The sequence below is a fragment of the Melospiza melodia genome, chromosome 30, assembly GCF_035770615.1.
Source record: "Melospiza melodia melodia isolate bMelMel2 chromosome 30, bMelMel2.pri, whole genome shotgun sequence".
NCBI lineage: Eukaryota > Metazoa > Chordata > Aves > Passeriformes > Passerellidae > Melospiza > Melospiza melodia.
In genome coordinates this window covers 1,754,300-1,760,299 of record NC_086223.1, presented here as the reverse complement: position 1 = coordinate 1,760,299, position 6,000 = coordinate 1,754,300, and the positions used below count along the sequence as shown (strand labels likewise).

The following is a 6,000-nucleotide window of genomic DNA, read 5'->3' as shown; positions in this document are numbered from 1 at the left end:
GCGCGGAGCCGGCAGCAGCGCTGCGCTCCGGAGGAGCGTGGCGCGCCTGTTTTGTATAACCGTGCCCTCGTCACGAATCCGCGCTTGGCCGCGCCCCTCCGTGCGCTCATGGGGGGCGGTGGGTAAGGGAGCCCCGGGAGCGCGCGCGCCCGCGCGCCGCTTCCCTTCCCCGCCCTCCGCGGGCTCCCGTGAGGCGGCGGCGGAGAGCTCGGAGCCGACCGAGCGAAGGAACGGGGGAAGGGAAGAGGAAAGCGGCAGGGGAGGAGCGGCGGCTCCCCCGAGGAGGCCGCGGCGGGCGCGGACGGGCGGGCGGACGGGCGGGCGGAGGGGGCGCTGTAGCGGGCGGGCGGTGAAGGAGCCGCCGAGGAGGGGCGAGACCGGCCGCCCCCCGTCCCCCGTCCCCTCCCATTCGGGCGCGCGCTCGCCGCGGCGGCGGCGGCTCCCGGCGATGCGGTGAGGAGGGAGGCGCAGCCGCGCTCTGTGAGGGGCCGCCGGGAGCCTCCCGCGCCAGGTAAGGAGCAGCGGAGCGCCGGGCGCGGGGTGAGGGTGGGACGCGGACGGGGACACACCGTGAGGGGGCAACGCCCGGCGGTCGTGAGGAGGGGGCTGGAGGGGGGAGATCGCGATCCCCGCCACGCCCCTCCCGCGGGCGGGGGACGGGGCCGAGGGCACCGCAACAACAGGGCTGGGGCGGGGGGCTCCTCCCCGCGCTTCCCGGGCAGGGCAAGCCGGCGCTGTCGGTGCCTCGCTCATTCGATTGGGATGCGGCGGCGGCGGCGAGCGCCGGGAAAGGCGGGGTCGGCGCGAGCGGCGAGTTGCCGAAAAATTCAGTTTCTTCAATGAGAAATCGACTATTTTGTTCGCAGAGGAAACCGAGCGTTTTGTTTGGGGAGAAAGCGGCGCGCGGGGGTCGGCGATGGGCGTTTTTTCCGCGCCGTCCATCCCCTCGGGCCCGGCGGAGAGGCCGGAGCGAGGCCGTTTTCCTCTCGCCGTGTTTAGCGGGAGGTGCCGCAGGTACCGCGCACGTGATGCGGGCGCTCACCGGCCTCGCCCCCGCCGCTGCGGGCGCCGCGAGGGTTAAACCCGCTCGGTGCGCGCCCTCGGAGCGGTGAGTAAGGCGTGCGGGGTCCGATGACACACGCCGTGTCTCTCCGTTACACGCGTGGGTTGCTCGGTGGGGGCTAAAACGCAAAAAAAAAAGCGATGCGAGATGATGATGATGATGATGAGGCAGACGGCGCTCGGATGGGTGTTTTGGATGGAAAAGGCGGATTCTCGTCGCTGTTTGTGTTGGGAAGTTGCGGCGAGCTGGTTTAGGCAGTGATGGAGCGGTGTGGGTTTTGGGGTTTTATCAAAGGTGGGAATAGTTAAATAAATTATGGAGGCTAATTAGCGCTGCAACATCGCTGCGCTATAGGAGCGAAGGCAAATCAATGTTGGATTGGGAGGAGAAGGAGAAATACTGCAAGAGTGCTGTGCATGGAGGGCAGCAACATGGCCAGGAGACCTTGCCCAGGCTGGAGCGTGGAATGATTCCTGCAAAATGCTAAAGGTTGTTGTTTTCCTTATTTAACCGTCAGAATTTAATTTCCAAACCTGCGCCTGGGAACATCCGTTCCTAAGGTGTGAATAAAACAGGAAAAAGGAGCTGGTGTAATAAGTGCCTTTTGGTGAGAATGTTTTTGAAGAGGATTTGCTGGGTACAGTCACACGAGGCGTTTTACTGTGTGGTGAGAGACAGATTATGGGCAGTTGGTGTGGAGGAATGTTTACCTATGAAATGCATGATAGAATGTGGTTGAATGAAGAAAATACAATATATTGCCATTGGCCAGAATCAGAATCTCATTTTTTGACTCTGCAAACAAACTGTTGGTGGAAAGAGAGCAGCAATGCTTAGGCAAAGACTGTGTTAGCCAGTTTGAGGTCTGTGGCTTTTAGGACTCTTGGGCTTCTAAGGAAATAAACAAACTAGAGTTGTGCTTCTTTTCTGTAGTGACTCATCCTACACAGTGAAAGACTGTATTCCAAATTTACCCCAATTAATTTCATTGGAGTGGCAGGGTTGTATCCTGTTTGGATCTCTGCTGTGGCCGTGAAATATTGGAGCATGCTGGCCTGCAATGTAGACTTGTAATTACTGTGTGAATTACTGCTTACATATTCGGGGTAACTGGATGACTAATATAATTTTATAAAATAAACTCCTTATCAGTATTGATTGCCTTGTAGCAATTCCTCCCTTGTTCCCATCTTTCTGTCTTTTCCCATGATCCTGTGTGAGCTCCTGGGTTGTTTTAAATTTCAGGTTGCACACACTAGATTTACTCTCAGCTAAACCTTTAGAAATACCAGTGATATATATGTTAATGTTGAGAAATCCATGAACATACCTGTTATGTGCAGGGAATTTTTGCAAGATGAATTTTTTAATGCATTACAGACAAGCATCCCTAACTTCCTGGTTGCAAATTCTTGCTTATTAATATTAATGACCATAAATGCAAATGGTTCAAGGTCCCAAATATGTATCATGCACAGCATTATGCACTGTTTACTCTTGAGTTTTGCAGGTGTAAGTTTATATGTAATTCCAGAAGAACACTTTGATGCCAGGCCTGCTTGTGACACATTTATGTTATTTATACTGTGTATTCATATGTTTATAATCTTGTATTTTGTTTAATTTCAGGATGCTTGTTAAAATTCATAGTAGTATGACTATATGTTTTTTTTTGACTGCAAAAGAAAAACAATAAGAGGGAAGCCAGAAAACTAGAACAACCCCTTGGTACATTAAAAACAAAAAAATGGACCTGTGACTCTCCCAAATTTTTGCATGGTTTTTCTCATTAGAAAAAGAGAAGGATTATGTCCTTTCTTATGTTTTATCAAGATTTCCCTTTTCTAGAGGTGGTTAGACATGAGATCAGCTGAGAGTCTGCGAACACCTGTAATCCCATATTATGCCCTATTAAAAAAAAAATCTTTTGCTTTGAAATTGTTTCAAAAGCAAAATCCTTGTTTCTTGTCTCTTTGATGTATAAACATCGATTCTTTCAACTTTTGAGGGTGAATTTTCTTTGGAGCACAATGGTTATTTCCTTTGACAAGGTAATTTCCTTTGACACCCAGACAGGCAGGTGGCTTTGGGTGCTGTTTCTTGATGAGGTTGGGCAGATTTTAAGAAGCTGTGCTGAATCACTGTCCTGTTCTCCCACCCCCAGTGTTGTGGACCCTCTGTGGTGTGCTGCGTTGAGCTTTTGAGCATTTCTTGTGTGAATGACAGCTGTTTATTTTGTGGAGTTAATTTCTTGCTGGATCAACGAGCTGAACTTCACCTGTGAAGGCTGAAAGTGACAGAAAGGAGGAGGATGCAGGGGTGGGAAATAGAGTGGCTGGGTTTTGTCCTTTATGAGCTCTGTGAATGGCTGATTCCAGCTGGGAATTTGCGTCTGGAGTGGTGCACAAAGCTTTAAAATGGCGCCTTTTGGTGTACGGAAATCAGTGATTTTATGTTTAGTACTCCACAAATACTCACAGATTTGCAGCCTTTGTCACATCATTGGTTATAACCCTTTGCAGTCAGCCTGATCAGTAATTTCAGGTTTTTGTGCTTTGCTTCCAATGTGGTGAAGGTGTGCCCACCTCTGGGAGTTCTTTCAGCATTCGCAGGACACGTGGAGCTCTGTGGTGACACAGGACACGGTGACATTGCCAGTAAGGGCTTTGGGAGGTTACCATGGCCATCACAGGTAACAGATGTGACTGGTAACCAGCTGGTAACACTGGTAATAACCAGCCCACTGGTTGTTTTTGACTCCTGTAGTTCAAGTCTTCGACCAACACATGGCCCTGTGTGAGGAAAATTCCTACTGTGAGGAAAATTAGCTCCAGCCAACCCAGAATGGCACCTTCATTTCAACTGGGAAGTGGAGCACGTGCCTGTTGCGCTCGCTGGAGATAAATTAGTGTGCCTGGAGCTCGCTGCACCTGGAAATACTTGATCCAGTGAACTGGGTCATTTGTCTCTGGTTTATTTGCCAGCTGGATTTTATGAGCCTGGAAAAACCAAATTCTGGTTGTGTTCCTTAGAATGGTTCCAGTCCCATTATTGTATGGGGCTAAAATGCAGTTGTTTGTTTTACATTAATTTAAAAATTAATTACTTTAAATGCAAACTCTACATTACTTAGAGGAATTAGCACTTGACTTGTGGACTTGCATTAGAAAGGGGAAAAACTGGGAATTTAGACCCTTGTGAAGCTGTCCCATCTGTGGGTTCCTCAAGTTTCTACTTCAGCAGCCTGTGATGAAAGGATCTAGTTTAGCAAGGATGCTGGACACATTGGAGAGGAATTTGGCATGGAATTGCCTGTGGGATTCTGAGGAGAGAGCAGAAGTTACTTTACTAGGTTGTGAATAAAAATGCTGTATGTTCTGGGAGAAAAATCTTTGAATAATCTGTTGAGTCCCCTGAGCAGCCTGGCTTTCTTCCTGGGTAGCATTTATTCCCTATCCTTCCAAAATTCATCAAATAACAGAATTTATACCGTGGCATGAGAAACTCTATCTTGAAAAATACTCTGTAAGAAAGCATTAATTAGTAATGATAAAACATGAAAAGTACCGTGTGCTTCTTTGACTCAGCTTTGGGTTTGTGCCATGTTGCATCATTATTTGATTTTGAAGGAATCATTACTTATTCATGGCTTTTATGAAATCTTTGTAACAGTTGGGTTTCTATGTATTCTGCATAAAGCAAACTTTGCTCTAAGTTTTGCTTCCTCAGTATTTTTTATAACACTCTGGCAAAGCTTTTTCCTGCTCTGAGTGCAGGGCTTATTTTCTAAAAAAATGTTGCTTTTTTTGAACTTAAAATTTGAGTAGATTTTTTTTTTAATTTTTGCCCTTCCTCTCCCATCCGTCCTGCTGCATTGTAAAGGCGAGGATTATTTAGCTTTGCTGAAGAAGTAACCTGAGGTAGGAATCCTTAAGAGCCGATTTGGCAGAGGCACATGCAGATACTTGAGGAACACACAGGATCCTGGCGAGTTCATGTTACTGTTCCCATACAGGCAGGTCCCTGCACGCTGAGGGGTGATGTTGTGTGAGCTAATGGCAGGGAAGTAATCTGGGAGAGTGGTGCTGGCATCATTAATGAAGAGAGCAATGAATCATGCATGTTGACATTTCAGCTCTTACCAGTGTTTGTTATTTATTCGTCCTTTATGAAAAGAACACATTTGCGACCCAAGGAGCGTCTTCCTGAGCAGACTGGGAGCTGTGCAGGGTGAGGGCGGGCCTGCTGCTGATTTCACTGTTTGGCTGCAGAGGGGATTTGTTGTGAGGGATCTTTTCAGACACGCAATTCCAGAGTCTTGGAGCAACTTGTTGCTCATTAGTTGTTCGCTTGTACTTAATGAGAAAGAATCCGGTGGTATGTCCGGAGTGGAGGACCTGGGGTGGATGAATGATCCTTTCTTGCACCACAAGCAGTTCCATTCATGGTGCCCCATTTCTCAGAAGTTACTGAAAAGTCATCTGATGAGCGTTTGTGACCTTACTGTGCCGATCAAAGCGGGGAGGCTGAAAGCTGTGTTTGTTCCTCTGTGCGTTTGCAAATACCAAAAGTGTGTCTGCCATTATCCCAGCCAGCCCAGAGCTTGGAAGGATGGAGACAAGCCTTCTTGCTGCTCTTTCCTTGAGTTCTCAATTCATAAATTTGTCATAATTTCTTTTAAAATAGATTGCATGTGAGACGGCAGAGGTCTGCTTGTCATTTGAAATTATTTGTCTGTATATCCAGATTTCCATATGTCCTGGTTTTCTGCCATTGACTTGGTTTTCAGAGATCAGATTTGCACATTTCCAGTGTGCAGTAGTTGAAGCTCATATCGCACCACTAATGAAATTCAGCTGACTAGTTGAACTACATCTTTTACCCTCATCTGCAGGGAATAATTTTAAGATTAAAATATAGAATAGCTTCACAGTTGA

At 48.0% G+C, this 6,000-nt stretch overlaps 1 protein-coding gene across 6 annotated transcripts in view; it reads left to right on the top strand.

Moving 5' to 3' along the window:
• Positions 1–426: 426 nt before the first annotated feature.
• TANC2 (tetratricopeptide repeat, ankyrin repeat and coiled-coil containing 2) overlaps positions 427–6,000 on the top strand; it is a 145,324-nt gene continuing 139,750 nt past the window's right edge. For 5 of the 6 annotated variants that reach the window (XM_063178963.1, XM_063178961.1, XM_063178962.1 and 2 more), the window contains exon 1: positions 427–511. The gene's annotated coding sequence lies outside the window, so the exon portion shown is untranslated. Of the gene's footprint in view, positions 512–792; positions 1,109–6,000 lie in introns of those variants that run through there. The other variant, XM_063178959.1, reaches the window with a different exon arrangement.